Genomic DNA, 19,053 nt, shown 5'->3' on the forward strand with positions numbered 1-19,053 from the left:
GTTTTTAATGTGCCGATTTTTCGATTTTTTAACGATTTTTAACGATTTTTCACGATATTTTACCCCCCCAAACGGCAACAATACGATTCCCTCCCCCTCCCAGCCGAAATCGATCGTTAAGACGATCGAGGACACGATTCACATCCCTAACAGGGAGTAGATACAGGGGGCAGGGATCCCAGTGGTGTGGTACAGTTACCAACGTCCAAGAAATATAAAACTATTATTGATGAATCTTTTGGGAACCCTTTCCTTTCCCCTTCCCAGAATTTGAAATGACTGAAAGGGCCAAACACGACATACTCCGTCTCTCCCTGCCTCACCCCAGCAAATCGAATTATTGGATTTCTCTTCCTCCCCCAGCCCAGCCCTCTCGGTGATCTGCCCTAAAGTTTCATCACAGCTCATGACCACAGCTTATGTGGAAACTCTCCACTTTTTGCAAACAACAGAGGTGGAGTAGATAAAGATGACACATAAAATATGATAATCCTTCAAGTAATTAACAGGCTATTAATTACTGGATCAGTATGTAATACATTGCCCCTCCCCCTCCTTTCCTTTTCCTCTCTTTCCCCCTCCCCCTTCCCCCTCCCCCGTGCATTATTTATTTGTACATTATATATGCTCTGAGTGCACTGTTCTTTTCTGTAGACATTTTGACATTTTTTTTTGTTTGTTTTGCTGGTTTCTCAATGTTTACAGTCGGGGGAACTGTAAAATGTACACACACCTTTCTTTTGACAAAGCTTTGGGATAAAAACAGCCCTAATGTGAATGAGAAAAGCCTCCAGTTTGAGTAAATGGAACAAGCTGAACCTGCTTTTGCGCATTCCCCTTTTCAAACTCTCCCTGTTTTACATAGTGTCTCTCTAATAAATATTCTTAAAGTTGCTTTCTGTAACATCTTTTGATTGATTTTTATAATAAAATGACGAAGCACATAAGCCAAATAAACAAGTACCTATCCTTTACATATTTGTCAAGTTACATAAACATTTTCTGCAAACCCCATCAGTTATCTGAAAGAATTGCAGAACCCCACATCTATTAATTTGTCATCTTATCATATTCCATATGCGTGTTCCCTTAGACAAGACAGATACATTACTGACCAGGACCATTTCATCATCAAAGAGATCCAGAAATGCTCTCCATATTACTCACATTGCATTGCACATCCCTTTATGTTTGTATAAACTTTTTAATAACGAGTAACCTGTTTGATTTCAATTAACTTTTCTTCTAAAGATGACTTTTAGATGTTCTTTTCTAAAAGAAACTAAAGAATACCCCATGGTTGGGTCACGGGAGTCCATGGTTTATCTGTCTCTTTGTGAACCTATGCTGTTCCAGCTATGTCTGCAGGGGGCACTGTAAGCTGCAGTTAATGAAAGAGCCTTGCTAATTGTGATGCCTGGGTTGGCTTTGCCCAGAGTGCAGTGAGCAGAGCAGACTGTAGGGTGTGCTGCAGTCGCTCACTCTGCTCAATCTCATTTCCCACTGCTAAGGGAGCTATCATGCTCTCTGAAACTCCCCATAGAAAGGAAAGCTGAGACCCCCTTCCTGCAGTACTAGTGCATCTCCATTCAGGCCATCTAGGACAGGCCATTTGTTAAACATTTGAATAGTTTATTTATTTTTTTTAAATCAATTTTTAATTTCAGTTTCTATTAACCTGTATGCACTTTCAGTATTTCTGCATCCTCTCTTTCCCACACTTACGGAATGTTGACATCCAGGACTAATGCACATGCTCTACCTTTAAAACTAACTAGTTTTGTGATGCTCTACCTTCAAAACTAACTAGGTTTGAAGGTACAGCATGAGCATTAGTGTGCCTTTGAGTAACTCCATGATTAGTCTGCCACTAATCAGAAGCCCTAACATTTAAGGTTTAAGGGGAAAATATTTAAAAGAAAGTGTAGGCTGACATCTCTAAGGTGTTTAGTTTAGTTTAGTTTATTAAAATGTGTGTGTTACACTTCCAAATCACATTTCAAGGTAACTTACAAAATAACATTCATAATAAAAATTCAAAACAGATCAAAAACATAAAAAATAAACCTGCAATTAATATATAACATCTGAAACAAGCCTGAAGAAAAAGAACAAAAGGCCCTCAAACTAAACCATATGCCTGTTTAAATAGATGTTTTTAATGCCTTATTTAACTGATCGGCACTGCCTATAGTTTTTAAATCATTGGGTAAAGCATTTCAAAGAATTGGACCAGCCAGGCAGACAATGAGAATGCTCTATCCCCTTCTAAGGTCTAGCCTTGCCATTTTGACAGTGGGGATCTCAAGCAAATATTTTCCCTCTGATCAAAGTGTTCATGCAGGTCTATAAATCCTGTGTATAGAGCTAGTCCAGTATTTGGAATCATTGTGTGCAGTAATGGAAGAAAACAATGCAGTGTTGCCTTTGAGTATTAGAAAAAAAACCCACCCCAAAACGTATGAAGGAATGCATTCATTTATTCCTCAATGGAAACATTATAGTGTAGAAATAACATAAAAACAATTTGGAGATATGTCCCCAAGAAAATATGACCCTTCCAAATTAGGTTTAAAATGATCTATGAAAGGTTTAAGAGTAATTTAAAAAAAAAATATTTTCCCATTTATACTCAAGAAAATATTGCAATATGTATCACTTGGGGGTTGCCAACCTAGTTGGCTAAGACTGAATCAGTCTCGAATATTTTATCCTTTAATAGCTTATGCTTAGTGAGGGTAATTTTCAATGGCATTTCTATGGCTAAGTCCTACTTTATCTGCAGAAATAGCCTGTTTTAAAATTGCTCACTCAATATATAGGTAGACTTATGCAGGTATTTCCTGGATACACATTTTACCTGGACTGATCAGAGGAATTTCTAGGGACAGGGCTGAAGAGGTGTTTGCACTGATGTGCATACTTCTGCATTTTCAAAGATATATGAGTATAGTTTCAGCTTTATTTTGATTTATAGCCTACCTAATTCAAAGAGAACTATTACTCTAGGTTGAAAGATAAAGTCAAAGGCATATCCATGAAATAAGATAAACAATGACAATAAAATAGTACATAATTAAATCTGAAAACAAATATATAACCCATCAAACTAATAAAACAAAAAATATAATAATTGCACATTATAAATAATATAAAATGATAAAACTTACAATTTAACAAAATGCTAAAATAAAGCACAAAACAAATATATAAACTAATTAAAATTAAAAACTAAATCACAGACAGAAGATTCAATCACAATCATTTCTGCACATATTTCATGTAATTTTCATGGGATAATTTTCAAACCAAACATACATTCATTAGTTCACTTTGAAAATTATACACAGGTAAGGCCTCAATATTTAAAAGATATCCAGCTAAGTAATGACTTATCTAGCTAACTAACATGGGATGTTCAGCGGCTTGGCTATGCTGCAGAATATACCCAAATAAGGGCCTAGTTAACTGGATAAGTATTATCCAGTTCTGTCTTATGTAACTAAGGGCTAGATTTATCAAAATATCACATGTGTTTTACAGTAATAGCCTGTTTATCATAACATGCATTGCATGGGTATTACCACAAAGGGGGTCATTTTCTAATGGGATTGCCGGCGATACCGAGATCGGGGCGGGTTCTGGGCGGCGTCGCCACTGGAAGGGTAGGAGTCGGGGTGGCACCAGGGCGGATGCCACGAAGACATCGCTGACAGCGAAAAGGTAAGGACCCTTATCACCATCAGTAACGCGCCCAATAGCACCACCTTTCACAGTGGTGCTACTGGTTTGTGAAAGCCGGCAGTGATAGCACCGGGGTGGCTGCTGGCTTTTGCGGGTCCACCCCCCCCCCCCCCCCGGTACTGCGCGATTCACAGAGCCACTCAACGATAGAAAATCTAGCCCAAAGTGTGCAAACTTTTTGCATTTTGTGGTAATACCACGATAATTGCATTTTCCTACCTGCAGAGTGTGCATTTCACCATTGGGGGGGGTGGGGGGGAACAAGAGAGAGAGAGAGAGAGAGAAACTATCTACAAGAGTCTTGTAGTACTTAGCTATTTATCAGGCCGATACTGTAAAAATCGCGGGAGAGTGGGCGAGCGCCCGCTCTCCTGGTGCGTGCCCAGGCCACTCTCCTGTGCTTGCGATTCAGTAAAAATTATTCAAATTAGGGCCTGCGGTAAAAAGGCGCTAGGGACACTAGCGCGTCCCTAGCACCTCTTTTTTGACAGGAGTGGCGGCTGACAGCGAGTTTGACAGCCGACGCTGAATTTTGCCGGCGTCGGTTCTCAAACCCACTGACACGGGTTCAGAAACCACGGACGCCAGCAAAATTGAGTGTCCGGTTTTCAACCCGCAAGCCGTGGGCCGATTTTAAATTTTGTTTTTCAATTATTTTTAAATTTTGGGACTCCCACTTAATATCACCATGATATTAAGTCGGAGGGTGCACTTTCCCGGTGCCGAGAGAAATTAACGCCTATCTTTGGGTAGGCGCTAATTTCTGAAAGTAAAATGTGCGGCTTGGCTGCACATTTTACTTACTGAATCACGAGGGAATAACTAATAGGGCCATCAACATGCATTTGCATGTTGTGGGCGCTATTAGATTTGGGGGGTGTTGGACACGTGTTTTCGACGCACTATTACCCCTTACTGAATAAGGGGTAAAGCTAGCTTTATCGGCCTATATGCTACTATAGGATGCCAACCTAGTAACTCGAGGTGAGGTTTAGGTAGTATTGTTCGGGTTAGAAGCCACTTTTACATGCAGAGTGAGATGTACGAACAGAACAATGCACTCTTGTGAAGATTTGATATCTTTCAGTAACATCAAGCTAGATTGAGAGAACATTGTACAAATCTGATCATTGTGTGAGTTTCCTCATGCCGAAGGACATAAAATCTTCACGAGTGCACTGTTCTGTTCATACGTCTCACTCTGCATGTAAAAGTGGCCCCTAACCCCTACACTACTACTTAAACCTCACCTCGAGTTACTACGTGGGCCTCCTATAGTAGTATAAATAGCTACTTACTATGGTGCTATCCCCAGAGACACCCACACCCACATGCATACACTCACATACCCCACACAGGCCCTTCCCCACCCTAAAAATGCCCAAAATGAAATTTGTGAAAAAATTACATAAGAAACATAAGAAATTGCCATGCTGGGTCAGACCAAGGGTCCATCAAGCCTAGCATCCTGTTTCCAACAGAGGCCAAAACCAGGCCACAAGAACCTGGCAATTACCCAAACATTGAGAAGAACCCATGCTACTGATGCAATTAATAGCAGTGGCTATTCCCTAAGTATAATTGATTAACAGCCATTAATGGACTTCTCCTCCAAGAACTTATCCAAACCTATTTTGAACCCAGCTACACTAACTGCACTAACCACATCCTCTGGCAACAAATTCCAGAGATTTATTGTGCGTTGAGTGTGAAAGAATTTTCTCTGATTAGTCTTAAATGTGCTACTTGCTAACTTCATGGAATGCCCCGTAGTCATTGTATTATTCGAAAGTGAAAATAACTGAGTCACATCTACTCGTTCAAGACCTCTCATGATCGTAAAAAGACCTCTATCATATCCCCCCTCAGCCGTCTCTTCTCCAAGCTGAACAGCCCTAACCTCTTCTGCCTTTCCTCATAGGGGAGCTGTTCCATCCCCTTTATCATTTTGGTTTCCCTTCTCTGTACCTTCTCCATCATAACTATATCTTTTTTGAGATGCGGCAACCAGAATTGTACACAGTATTCAAGGTGTGGTCTCACCATGGAGCGATATAGAGGCATTATGACATTTTCCATTCTATTAACTATTCCCTTCCTAATAATTCCTAACATTCTATTTGCTTTTTTGACTGCTGCAGCACACTGAGCCGACAATTTTAAAGTATTATCCACTATGATGCCTAGATCTTTTTCCTGGGTGGTAGCTCCTAATATGGAACCTAACATCATATAACTACAGCAAGGGTTATTTTTCCCTATATGCAACACCTTGCACTTGTCCACATTAAATTTCATCTGCCATTTGGATGCCCAATCTTCCAGTTTTGCAAGGTCCTCCTGTAATGTATCACAGTCTGCTTGTGATTTAACTACTCTGAATAATTTTGTATCATCTGCAAATTTGATAACCTCACTCGTCGTATTCCTTTCCAGATCATTTATATATATATTGAAAAGCACCAGTCCAAGTACAGATCCCTGAGGCACTCCACTATTTACCCTTTCCCACTGAGAAAATTGACCATTTAATCCTACTCTCTGTTTCCTGTCTTTTAACCAGTTTGTAATCCACGAAAGGACATCGCCTCCTATCCCATGACTTTTTAGTTTTCGTAGAGCCTCTCATGAGGGACTTTGTCAAACGTCTTCTGAAAATCCAAATACACTACATCTACCGGTTCACCTTTATCCACATGTTTATTAACCCCTTCAAAAAATGAAGCAGATTTGTTAGGCAAGACTTCCCTTGGGTAAATCCATGTTCACTGTGTCCCATTAAATCATGTCTTTCTATATGCTCTGATTTTGATCTTGAGAATAGTTTCCACTATTTTTCCCGGCACTGAAGTCAGGCTCACTGGTCTATAGTTACCAGGATCGCCCCTGGAGCCCTTTTTAAATATTGGGGTTACATTGGCCACCCTCCAGTCTTCAGGTACAATGGATGATTTTAATGATAGGTTACAAATTTTAACTAATAGATCAGAAATTTCATTTTTGAGTTCCTTCAGAACCCTAGGATGGATACCATCCGGTCCAGGTGATTTGCTGCTCTTTAGTTTGTCAATCTGGCCTACTACATCTTCCAGGTTCACAGTGATTTCGTTCAGTTCATCTGACTCATCACCCCTGAAAACCATCTCTGGAACTGGTATCTCCCCAACATCCTCATTAGTAAACACGGAGGCAAAGAATTCATTTAGTCTTTCTGCAATGGCCTTATCTTTCCTAAGAACCCCTTTAACCCCTCTGTCATCTAATGGTCCAACCGACTCCCTCACAGGTGTCTTGCTTTGGATATATTTAAAAAAGTTTTTATTATGAGTTTTTGCCTCTATGGCCAACTTCATTTCAAATTCTCTCTTCGCCTGTCTTATCAATGTTTTACACTTACCTTGACAATGCTTATGTTTTATCCTATTTTCTTCAGATGGATCCTTCTTCCAATTTTTGAAGGATTTTTTTTGGCTAAAATAGCCTCTTTCACCTCACTTTTTAACCATGACGGTAATCGTTTTGCCTTCCTTCCACCTTTCTTAATGTGCGGAATACATATGGACTGCGCCACTAGGATTGTATTTTTAAACAATGTCCAAGCCTGTTGAACACTTTTAACCTTTGCAGCTGCACCTTTCAGTTTTTTTCTAACTATTTTCCTCATTTTATCAAAGTTTCCCTTTTTAAAATTTAGTGTTAGAGCTGCAGATTTACTTAATGTCCCCCTTCCAGTTATTAGTTTAAATTTGATCATGTTATGATCACTGTTACCAAGTGGCCCTACCACCATTACTTCTCTCACCAAATTGCAATTTGTGTTATGGGCATATCGCACAGTTTAATGCTAATGAAAAAGGTATAATTATTTTTGTCTTTAAAACTGTGCAATATCATGCATTATGGCTTTGCACTTTGCTAAGCCAGCCCACTTTTACAAAATTCCACCCCAATCCCTCCCCTTTGAAAAATATGCCTCACACTATGCATTATGATACTTTTCGAATGCATTAAGACACCTTAACGCATGCGAAAACGCTATAACGCGAGTTGGAAAATGACCCTATAAGATAGCTGGATAGGTTTGAATATCACAACTTATCCAGCTGTTCTAGATGGACAACAAGCTTCTTCCAGTTATGCCTATATCCCACCCACCAGTTAGCAGGATAAGTTGTTATCCAGCTGGATAAGTCCATACTTATCCAGCTAAGTGGTGCTGAATATTGACCTTGTAATTGCTAACTTTCTTATGCAAGATGTAACAAAATTACCTCCATTGCTCTGAATGTATTTATTTGATTTATATTGTTTTTTCAGGCACTTCAAAGCAGCCTATATTCAGGTACTGTAGGTAATTCTCTGTCTAAAGAGGGTTCAGAATCTAAAAGGTAAATGTTTAAACTCACGCAGGCATCCATGTGCGCGGCTCCTGGCATGTGCACATAGATGCGCCAATTTTATAACATGCATGCATCGATGCATGCATGTTATAAAATCTGCTACCCATGCGCACATGCGTGCCTGATTTCATATCGGCATGCACATGTATGCGCAAGTTCCGACTCGCACATGCAAGGGATTATTTTAGTACAAGCACACAGCGATGTGATATGGCCTTTCCCCAGTTTCCTCCCAGTCCACTCCAATAAACGAGCAGACTGGGAGGGAACTTCCTAAACCCCCTACCTACCCTTCCTGCCTTTTTCCCTATCCTCCCTAACTAATTTTTTTTTTTAATTTCAATTCCTATCTGCTTTCCAGAGAAGTAGAAGGTTGCGGGGGTTGGCCAGCAGCCGGTGCACACTTCAGCGGGACAGCGTGCTGTACCCGCAAAAAAGACATATAAAATATCCATAAATCTATTAAGCTTATTGCAACAATTTCCTGGTGACATCAAAGAATATTAAGAAACCTAGAAATCTTTGAAGCATCAGTTAACAAAACCTCAGGATTTCGAGCAGTACACTTACACTATGGAAAAGAATAGGGTCTTAGTAAGGCATAGAAGGTTGACTTGGCAATCTGGATTGTGCCACTACGCTTAAGTGTTTTCGACATATATTCCTTAATCCTCACTGCCAAATTAAAGAATATCTAATGGGCCAATTTTGTTACAGCCTGCATACATTTACATGTTGTTACCTACACAAAAATTACTCTAATTTCCAAAAGCTTTGAAAATTATCATAGCAAAACTACCTACATACAATTACACCTGCTATTTAGTGCATGTAGTTTTGCCATGAAAATTTGCATGCATACATTTCAAAATTAAGAAGTATGCATTTTAAAATAAACCCACCCCAAAATGTCTCTCCCAGTTGTAGGTAAAAGTAGGTGACTACAGGTCTTGTATTTATTTATTTATTTGATGCTTTTTTTGTTTTTTATCTGCATATCACTTAGGCAATTTTATAAAAGGACACTTTTTTTTATCTGCATATCACTTAGGCAATTTTATAAAAGGACACTTTTGCGGGTAAAGCACTGCTGTACCCACAAAAATGACTTTTTAAATTATCCTCCTTAATACCAAAAATCTGAACTTAATATAAAGGGATTTCCTACTTACAACCTGGAGATACAGTACACTGTGCTATCCTAGAAATAATTACTGCAATTCAGATTTTTTTTTTTTTTTAAATCTACCAGGGTTAGCAAAATGTTGGCTTGGCAGGGCTCTGACTGGAAAAGCTGACACATTTGCTAGTTTATCAGAACCCTTAGGAATTACAGTAGCTATTAAGGTTATCCATTTAATAAACTCTCCACATTGGTCTTTTAATATCCCCAGCAAGTTTCTTAGCTTTGCACAGTCACAGTTGCCTTAACCAAATTGAATTTCTTTTCAAACACATGCATTTGCAGTTTTGTTGCCATCTTTATCTGATGGATATATTGTACTCATCAATGCTTTCTTTTTCATTATCCAAGGACTCTCATGAGTTGCATTTCATTCTTGACTGTGCAGTTTAAAAGTGGGTGGGGTAGAAATGAATGTTTAAAGTGATGGTAGAGAACCACAAAAGACTGACATGATAAAGCACTTATAAACCAAAGAATAATGAACAAAGTCCATAAAGAAAGCTGCTATTCATTAACATGCATAACACCTACTCTTATCCCTCACCCAAGTATAGCAACTATGACAAAAGAGAGCACACTGCACCATGTAAGCTGGATAAACTGGCAATGACTTTATTAAATGACCTGACAAGGGAATCTAGTTGGGTGCTCAAGGTTTTTAACTACTAACTCCAACCTCCCACCCTATTCCTCTCTGTTGAGGGGGTGCCATAGGGGATCATTATGCCATTAACCTTGCACAGCTATAATAAGGCCCTGCTGCAAATAGCAAGGCCCCACTAAAACGAATATTAAGAGGCCAAAGTGGGCCTGTGTCCAACTGCAAGACATCAGGCCCCATGGGCCAGGTCAATCCCCCACCTAGACATGACAGGCAATTTCAACATGGAACATGTGCACCAAACATAGGATGACAATGACACTTTGGAACAAACTACCAGTTTGGAACAAAACTAACAGTTTGGAACAAAACTCACAATTTGGAACAAAATGGCGCTTTGGAACAAACCACCAGCAAAACTCCAAACAGAACCCTCAGCACAGAACTTCAAGAAAGCACTAAAAACCTGGCTCTTCCGAAAAACCTACCCCGCCAACAATTAACCCCCGCCACTGGGATCCATCCCCAAACAACTGCTCTCCAACCCTGCACATAACCCACTAGAAAACCCATAACTCCCAAACCACAGGTCCTCATTGTCTCAATAACACTAGCAGTCCCAATGTTAATTGTCGCATTTTTCATTCAATTTTCAATGTTATAAAATTGTAACATAATATAATATTAATATTAAAGCAATACCTAGAAGCAGTTTTTCAAGTTACAATAATGTTAGCAGTCATTATGTTAATTAAGTCACGTTTGTCATCTAAAGTTATAATGTTATAGTTATAAAGTTACAATGTTAAAGCAGTACGTAGATGCAGTTTTTACAAGTTACAGTGTTACAATGTAAAGATAATATGACCTGTTGTCACACTATCATACAAGTTATCATGTAAATCGATGTGAAACCCATGTTTGAATGTCGGTCTATAAAAACAAATAAATAAATAAATGCAATCACTTCTGGCTCTCCCCACCCATTCCCTAGCCTAGTAGCTGAAGCACCCCACCATGACAATAATACAACAAAACACAATGTACCCCCCTAAAGATTGTCAAACATAAAAGCATGGGGCGGATTTTAAAAGAGTTATGCGTTTAAATTACGCACGTAACCGCGAGTACCCGCTCATGCGCGTGCCGAGCCTATTACGCATAGACTCGGCGACGCCCGCAAGCCCCAGGACGCGCGTATGTCCTGGGGCTTGAAAAAAGGGGTGGGGAGTGGGCAGGGCGGGGTGACCCAGGGGCGGCGATGGGACCTAGGCCTCCAGCACAGTGGCTGTGCTGGGGGATCGCGCGCCGGCACTTGGCCAATGCGCACAACCTACGCCTGCCCAGAGGCAGGCGCAACTTTAAAAACAAAGGTCAGGGGGTTAGGTAGGGCTGGGGGGAGGGTTAGGTAGGGGAAGGTGAGGGGAGCAGAAGGAAAGGCTGTAACCCACAATATTAAATATCTTACTATGTAGCCTGGTACTCTTAATAGCCACATTTGCAAAAAGAGAATGGAAGGGGTCTTCTATGGAAGAATCCTTTCACTAGGGGAAAGAGTGAAGAAGCACCATTGGTTGCACCTTCAGAACTCAGTCCAGAAAATGTCCAGACTTTCAGTAGAAATACATGCTAAATAAATGGATGCTGGTCATAGTTCATCCCAGTATATCCAAACCCCTGGGATCCTGCTTTCCTTTTGTGGCTGAAGAATTTGCTTGTCTTGAAGCTTCATAGAACTGATCTGAAATGCATTCATAGAAGCACTCCACCTGATCCTTAGTATGGCAAAGGCCATTTTGCTGGTCCTTACACTTCAGAGACTCAAAAGTGTAAGCACTGATGGAAGTCAGAGATAGAACTCAGCTGTCATCTGGAATACTAGATGACTGGCTTTGACCCTCGCCTAGAACTGAAATTGTTGGTTCTCCACTAGGATTCCTGATCTTGCTTCAGCTGTCCCAAATCATAATTCCCCTCTCGGATTATGTCTCATGCCTACAGCATGAAAGAACCATGAGGAATACTCAAGATCCATTCCCTGTAGGAGGCATCTGTGAAATAAAAACTCTTGCTCAGGCACCTTATAACATCCCTAGAGAAAGAGAAAAATACCCTTGTGACAGTGGACTACAGAATATCACTCTGAGAGGAGAAAACAATTGAGTGAGGTGCACATGAGTGTGTGCCCAAGGTACAATATTCAGATCTATTGCCTGGAGCCTAGGACCTGAATGGACTATGCTCAGAACACATGTGGAAATGGGGGAATTAGATACTGGGAGTGAGGCATTGAACCAATGTCATCCAAGGCCATAAGGTCACTTTCTTATTTGGAGACATGAAGGCTTCCTTATATTTCACCTGCATAATCCTGGGCTTTTCTGCTCCATCTCATCCCTGAATAGACAGATGTCTGACTAAAAGAGGAACAAGATTCCATTCATGTGTAGGGAGGCCTTTACTACTCCTTAACCAAGTCCTTGTTAGCACAAGGGAAAAGTATCATAACTGCCAATGAGGGATCCAGAATAATGCATCTGAGAAATATCTAGTAGTAACATCTGGAGGGGATGAGAAGAAATGCCCCTGTGTATCTATGTGGGGAACTACCTTAAAAAAAGGGTCTTCCATTTTCCATGGGTATCACCTGTACTAGAAGACCTAAAATAAATAGTAGCCTGCATCAAGGAGGCAATTGCCACAGCGAAGTCCATTGTCCTTGAGTTCTTCCCCAAGGAAGAGAGAAAGTTGACCAAGCATATTGATTTTAGTTTCTGAAAAGGGGAGGAGGAGCTTCCACTAAGCATCCCTATCTAGCTCTGAACTTTGGTCACTAAACTGCCAGGACCACTCCACAAGATAAAACTGGATGACAAGGATGAAATTGCAATGGCTGTCACTCTGTGGGGGAACTCCCAAGAGGCATAGCTGTAAACTTTGTGGTCCCATTTTTAACTAATCCAGACCAGGACATATCGGGGGGGGGGGGGGGGGCAAACTAAAAGGATCTTCGAGCACCACTTACCTCCAATGTGTGAGTCTCACCAGCTGTGAATCCATCTGGGAGCAGTTGGTCCTCATGTAGGAAGAAAAGAGACCTCCCTACTCTGTACATCATTATCTATGGGAAAGGTCAACATGGCCTCCTGTGGGGGATGTTGGAACCAATGGAGGAAGATTTGAGTCACAAAACTGCTGCACATAGCAGCCTAGGGAGGGAGTAGGAACAAAAAAAAAGATTCTTTAAGTAGAGACTCAAACACTACCTTTGGGGGCAGGGATCCCTGAACATGTTGCTTTCCAGTTTCCTCCACTAAATGTGGTCTTAAAAGATAAGGGCAACTGCCCCCTTCCCCCCTGGTGATCTAACACCCTTTCCTTCTCTTCTCTGGGAAGGGAATATTGATTATCCATAGTCTTGGCCACCTTAAAGTGTAATCAGGTGCCTCACACTAAGGAGATCCCATCTCCGACAGTCAGATGTAATGGGATGCACTCAGTTGAGGAGGTCTATGAGCATCCAGGAATATGGAATCTTCCTAAAGATTGTCTCCCATTTATCCTCTGAGAGCCGAAGGTGGTCACACACCAGAAATAAGGGTCATCAGCATCTATCTCAGCCTCACCCCTGAGGTATTATCCCCACTTCTGAGGAGGCACAGCTATCTCCTCCTCCTCTTGATCTGCTGATTCCCTAGAACTATTTCAGCCAGAGAATGTTCTAGCACCCCAAACGTAGCCATGATCAACTTGAGGTTCTTCCATTTGGGAATAATGGCTGAGATATTCTCAAGGAGGAATTCAAAGATGCTGCTCGAAGGAGCTATTCGAAGGTGCTACTTAAAGGTGCTGGGATTCTTTTATTTTTATATACTACAGTCATTTTCGGCACTACAAACTTACAACTAGAGTCACTAAACTGTGGTGTTTTTTCATGGGAGGTGTCCCACTATTGCTGAAGGAGGGGCTGTCACGACAATAGTGGGACCTTCTGCACAGAAAAAGCATTGCAGCTGTCTGGCGCATCCTTCTGTCTCATGGCCAAACTCCACTGGACATAAGAATGAGGCTAGCGGCCTAACCTCAAAGGACTGCCAACTCCTTAAACAAAAACAAAAATGTGCCATGGCAAAAAAAAAAAAAAAGTTGGTCAAGGCTGACCCCATCTCAACCTGGTGCCACCACTTGAGGCAGCCCCAAGTCTTCAAAGGTAAAAAAATAAGTAAGCATTCATGCATGGTAACAGCCTCCCCAAAAGATTAACGTAAAAGTCATTGGGGTTCAGGGTGACCAGACCACCCTACCTCCCCCAATAATGAAATTACCTCATTAAGATATATTGTCCCCCCAGCACCCCTCCCCCCCCCAAAGGTACAACTTTAAATCATTGGAGTTCAGTTGGAGTACCCCCACCCTCTCCCTCCCCCTCCCCCCACAAAGGTATCAAAAATCCTCATTGGTGTTTATGGAGCCCCCTCCTGCACCATCAGGCAGTCCCCATTAATATACCTGAGAATTTTTCAGTTGTGGTTGAATGTGTGTGGGGCTCACACACACTTGCTCGCTCTTTCTCTCTCTCTCCTCCCTCCCCCATAGAGGACCAAGCATTCTCCCCCAAATACCCAAGCCTGACTTCAACACTATTTTCTTTCCTTGACCCCAGGATGTTCCCCCCCACTAGGCAGGCCTGGTGCCACCAGGTATGCAAAGCGTGCAGTTGCATGGGGGTGGCACACCCAATGGGGCGGCATCAGGATCAGGGAGAGGCCCGTGTTGCTGCTGGTGGACCCGATCCCACTAGCAGCAGAAAAAGCAGGAAGCAGTTTCATACCGAGGGGGGGCGGGGGGGCGGAGGTGTTGTATTACTTTGATCAGCGGGGCCATGGTGCAGCTCATCCCACCATGGCTCAAAGAAAATTCATGACCAGGTGCCCCTCCTTCTTCCTGCCCTCACAGCCCTAGAAGAAAGACATTGCCAGAGCCACGTGCGCAGGAAGGAGGAGAAGCATTGGCCACGTGCAGAGGAGCAGTAAAGATTATAGCAGGGATGTCGTGGTTCCCATCTCACGGCAGCCTGAGAAGAAGAGGCCTGGTAGCAGGGCCGCTGCGTATCCCACCTCACAGTGGCCCGAGAAGATCAGGGCCACTGCGGAGCCCATCCCACGGCAACCCATGAAGAGGATGCCTAGAGGTGAAGCCCTGTAGAGTGTGTGTATGTGTATTAGAATGAGTTGTGTGTGAGAGTGAGTTGAGAGCTGTATGTGGAAATGAGGGCCTGCAAGATCAGAGAGACAGCATGTGAGAGCCTCTGAGTGTGTGTGTGTGTGTGTGTGTGTGTTGTGTGTGTGAGACAGCATATGAGAGTGAGAGCCTGTGTGTTTGTGAGACAGCATGTGAGAGTGAGTGCCTGTGTGTTTGTGTGAGATAGCGTGTGAGAGTGAGAGAGCCTGTGTGTGTGTGAGAGAGAGAGACAGCATGTGAAAGAGAGACAATGTGTATTTATGTATGAAAGAGAGCATTTGAGAGCTGTGTGTGTGAGACAGCATATGAGTGTAAGACCTTGTGCCTGTGTGTGTATGTGTGAGAGACAGCATGTGAGAATGAGAACCTGAGTGTGTAGGTGAGAGAGAGGCAGCATGTGAGATTGAGAGCCTGAGTGTGTGTTTGAGGGAAGAAAAGAAGAAGATAGGAGGATAGAGAAGAAACAGAAAATGTTGAGTAATGGTGATGGTTCTGTTTTCTCATTGTTGCACTGTCTGGCTTCTTTCAGTTTCCATTTCAGTTTTTGTCTGTACATTTGTATTTCTACTTTATGGTTGCTCGATTCTGTATTTGGTGAGGGTCTGTTTACATTCTGCATGGGTGACTGAGGTGAGGCATTCTCCAAATAGGAAGTGTATTAGTGTTTTAAGGCTTTCGGAGGGTCAAGTACACATCCAACACACATCACAATAGGCCTAATAGCAGATGGGTTCCAAGTGTCTTTTTAGCAGGGATTTCTAGATAGCTTCACAGCAGTGCATGGAAATATAATGTACCGTAAGTGATATTTTTACCACAAAATACTGTATGATATTTTTCATGGAAAATATAAATGCATAACTCTTAACTCTGTGTGTGGAATGGGTGGGGGGCATTGTGCAAGGCTATAAGGTTCGCCTAGTGCACCTAATATCCTTGCAGCAGCCATGGGTTCGGGGGGGGGGAGGGGGATGGTGTCAGTTTTTAAAATTTGTATCATGGAAAGGAGCCGGGCAATTTTTTTTTTGTGCTCCCTGGACAGAGAATGAATGAATGGCGGGGGGGGAGCACAGTAATTTTTTGCACAGGGCAGCAAATAATCTAGCAGTGGCCCTGTCACTATGCATTGTACTCAGCAGAGACCAGCCTTCTGCTTCCTATTCCAGCCCTTCCCCTCCCACACAGCATGCAGGGAATGGGAGGGGAGGGGATGAGGCTGAGGCTGGGGCACACAGATTCAGATAACTTTATTGGCATGACAGTTTTGGCATGTTTTGCCAAAATGATGCATAAAGTGATTCAAGCAAATGACAAAAACTCTGCAGCATTGTGATAATAGCAGTAAAATAGAATGACATGGGGGGACAATGACAAGGACAAGTCCCAGGTTCTGTTGCTAGTCTGTATTGTTTTGGTGGCGGAATACAACATTTTTTTTTTTGCTGCTATAGCTAATATTTCTCTTGTTTTTCCCCAGGACTGCTCCCTACTCCAGGCCTTTCCTTCCCTCCTTTCCTTCAGGAGAAAGGAACGGGAGAGTTGGGTATGGACAGAGCAGAGCAGATCAAAGAAGAGCTGCTTTGCTCCTTCTCTTCTTCTAGTTTATGCCCACTCCCAGGAAGACTGCAGAACAGGAGGGGAGAGGCCAACACCCAGAGATTTCCAAGGTGTCTTCAGAGACCCCCTTCCCCAGGAGCTATGGTCACAGATCAGCAGGGAAGGTAAAAAGGAGTTTGTGTGCTCTCAGTTCTGCTGCTGTGCCTGTGTGAGGCTGACAGCTCACAAACACCCACATCCTCTTCCCTCCTCTCCCCCCACCCATCCCTACTTGGCTATTGTTTAAAGATCCTCATTTTCTCAAGCCCTGGATTGCTCAGGTCCTCAGAATCTTTGACTGATCTTGCACAGCACACGTGATTGTTTTTTTTTTTGGGGGGGGGGAGGGGTTTAGTTTGTAGTGTCTGAGACTCACTGTACACTACTGACACTATGCCCATGAACAATAACTGCAGGTTCTGAAGTCCTGGCTTATGTCATGGTGTGATTGTGAATGACCTACTGTTCAAAGCCAAGAAACATGCTATACTAATTAGAGAGGTAACAGCAGGTCTTACTGTCAGTACTGCAATTAATGTTGCAATGTATGAACTTATCAATTGGAAACAATAAACAAACCAGTTAAGAATCAATTAAGTTTGTCACAATGCATTATTTCATTACTTTTATTGTATTAGAGATATACTAAAAGAGCTATAAAAATCTACACTTTACAGAAATAAAAGGTACATATCGTGGGAATTATACAGTGTAATGACTAGAGATGTGAATCGTGTCCTCGATCGTCTTAACGATCAATTTCGGCTGGGAGGGGGAGGGAATCGTATTGTTGCCGTTTGGGTTTTAAAAATATCGTGAAAAATCGTTAAAATCGTGAGCCAACCCCCTAAAACCCACCCCGACCCTTTAAATTAAATCCCCCACCCTCCCGAACCCCCCCCCTCCAAATGCTTTAAATTACCTGGTGGTCCAGAACGGCGGCGGTCCGGAACGGCCCCCTCAATTGAATCCTTTTGTCTTCAGCCGGCGCCATTTTGCAAAATGGCCGCCGCAAAATGGTGGCGGCCATAGACAAAAATGATTTGACGCAGGAGGTCGTTCCGGACCCCCAGCTGGACTTTTGGCAAGTCTTGTGGGGGTCAGGAGGCCCCCCCAAGCTGGCCAAAAGTTTCTGGGAGTCCAGCGGGGTTCAGGAAGCGATTTCTTGCCGTGAATCGTTTTCCGTACGGAAAATGGCGCCGGCAGGAGATCGACTGCAGGAGGTCGTTCAGCGGCGGTCCGGAACCCCCGCTGAACAACCTCCTGCAGTCGATCTCCTGCCGGCGCCATTTTCCGTACGGAAAACGATTCACGGCAAGAAATTCGCTTCCTGAACCCCGCTGGACTCCCAGAAACTTTTGGCCAGCTTGGGGGGGCCTCCTGACCCCCACAAGACTTGCCAAAAGTCCAGTGGGGGTCCGGAACGACCTCCTGCATCGAATCGTTTTTGTCTATGGCTGCCGCCATTTTGCGGCGGCCATTTTGCAAAATGGCGCCGGCTGAAGACAAAAGGATTCAATTGAGGGGGCCGTTCCGGACCGCCACCATTCTGGACCACCGCTGGATCCCCAGGTAATTTAAAGCATTTGGGGGGGGGGTTCGGGAGGGTGAGGGATTTAATTTAAAGGGTCGGGGGTGGGTTTTAGGGGGTTTTAGTGTGCCGGTTTTCCTGCCCTCCCCCTTCCCCCGATTTACGATTTTTTAACGATAAATCGGGGGAATTGGTATTGTATCGTGGCCCTAACGATTTTTGACGATTTAAAATATATCGGACGATATTTTAAATCGTCAAAAAACGATTCACATCCCTAGTAATGACTATGGGACTTTTGTCTTTATCAAGCCTTCTGAAGGTTTTAGGTTTGCCTTATCTGTATACAGCTATGTCCTTCATCCAATTTTTATCTAACCACTTCCAGTGTCACTCTTTATTAATCAATGTTTCCACTGTTATCTGAAATTAATCACCGTTATTGTTGCTCCTCTGATTTAACGGTAGATAGTTGCTGCAAATGTTATCTTGAAGTTACCATTGCTAATCATTGTTATTATTGTTCATCTGATTCAAATGTAGTACGTTGTTGTAAATGTAAACCAGAGTGAAGGCCAACACCAATACTTCGGTATATAAAAAACTTACAAATAAAAGGGAAGTCACTCAGCTCAGGGAGGAACAGGCAAGAATTAATGGCAGCTCCCTCCTTATCCAGAATGCAGGAGTCTACCCTGGCTCTCATAAAAAGAGTCCAAAGGTCTAGGAATGGATGGAATACGGAGTGCTATGG

This window comes from Rhinatrema bivittatum, chromosome 9 (genome assembly GCF_901001135.1).
Source record: "Rhinatrema bivittatum chromosome 9, aRhiBiv1.1, whole genome shotgun sequence".
Taxonomy (NCBI): Eukaryota; Metazoa; Chordata; class Amphibia; order Gymnophiona; family Rhinatrematidae; genus Rhinatrema; species Rhinatrema bivittatum.